We start from the raw sequence: 1,594 nt of genomic DNA on the forward strand, positions 1-1,594 counted from the left end.
AGGTTTCTCTTTTGGTAGCCTGCAGAGTACCTTTCTGTACCAAAGACACTAGAAGGAAAGAATGAAGGGATTTTTGTAGGCTCCAGCTCAATCTCTCTTTGTTCAATGAGTTGTATGTGTTGTCCTTATCAGTGGGGCCTTATTATCAGTTTGTGGAGAGCAACCTATTGCCTGGGTTGTTTGGGGCTTCCCGTAGGGTCCCATTGGCTAATATTACCCAGTCTCAGTACTGGAAGCGGCCTTTGGTAACAAGAGATGCTCAGATATGGGGAGTTGGATCCAGGGAAAGAGGAGAGAGAGAGAGAGAGAGAGAGAGAGAGAGAGAGAGAGAGAGAGAGAGAGAGAGAGAGAGAGATCTTGGACTGTCCTCAAACTATGTAGTGCAGGACAACCTTGAACTTCTGCCTCAACCCCCTGGGTGCTGGGTTGGAACACCTCACTGCTTTATGTGGTGCTGAGCATTACAACCAGGCCTTCAAGTATAGTAGGCAAGCACTTTGCCAAATGAGCTACATCCCCAGACCATTGACAACTGCATTTTTTTGTTTGTTTGTTTTTTTAAGACAGGGTTTCTCTGTGTAGCCCTGACTGACCTGGAACTCACTCTGTAGACCAAGCTGGCCTCGAACTCAGAAATCTACCTGCCTCTGCCTCCAAAGTGCTGGGATTAAAGGCATGTGCCACCACTGCCCGGTAACAATTGCATTTTTATTTTTAAGAAAAAATGAATAAATTAAATACAATATAATAGAGAACCTAGAAATAGACTTGCCCATGTGATTTTTGACAATAGTAGGAACTCTATTCAACTGAACAAGAAGATACTTTAATAAATAATACTAGAGTAATTAAATATCCATAAACAGGAAATTTATGTCTATCTTATATAAAATGTACCAAACATGGATTACAGGCTTAAAAATATTACACATATACCTGTAAAAACAAGAAATTATTTGTGATACAAGTCTAGGATAAATTCTGTTTTATATATTAAATACATGATCTGTTTTAAGAGGAAATATCGGTAAATTGGACTTCACCAAAGTTTAAAAAAAAAGGAATGGTGGGATATATATACAAATTCCAGTTCTCAGGAGACTAAAGCAAGAGGGTCACTAGTTAAAGGCCAGTCTGAGCTTTAGAGCAAGATCTTGTCTGAAATAATAAAAGGAAAGAATAAGAAAAGGGAAAAAACCTTTTGCTTTGTAAAAAATTATATTAAGAGGATGAAAAGACAAGCTGCACACTGAGAGAAATATTTGAAACTGCATATTTGAAAAAGAAGTTGTGTAGACTATTTTATAAAGATCTTCCAAAACTAAGCAATTAAAAAAATGATAATACAACTTAGCTTGCTGTGGTACAGCCCTTGAATCCCACCTAGGGAGACTGAGACAGGTAAATTAGAAGTTCAAGTCCTACCTAGTCTACAGAGTGAGCTCCAGATCAACCTGGGTAACTCAGAAGGATCCTGTCTCTAAATTTTGAGGAAGATAAGTTGAAACAAGGCTGGGTTATAGTCCTGTAGTAGAGTGCTTGGCAGTGAGATACCTTCCCTCTGATACCCTGTTAAGTTCCCAGTAACACATAA

This window comes from Mastomys coucha, chromosome X (assembly GCF_008632895.1).
Source record: "Mastomys coucha isolate ucsf_1 chromosome X, UCSF_Mcou_1, whole genome shotgun sequence".
Taxonomy (NCBI): Eukaryota; Metazoa; Chordata; class Mammalia; order Rodentia; family Muridae; genus Mastomys; species Mastomys coucha.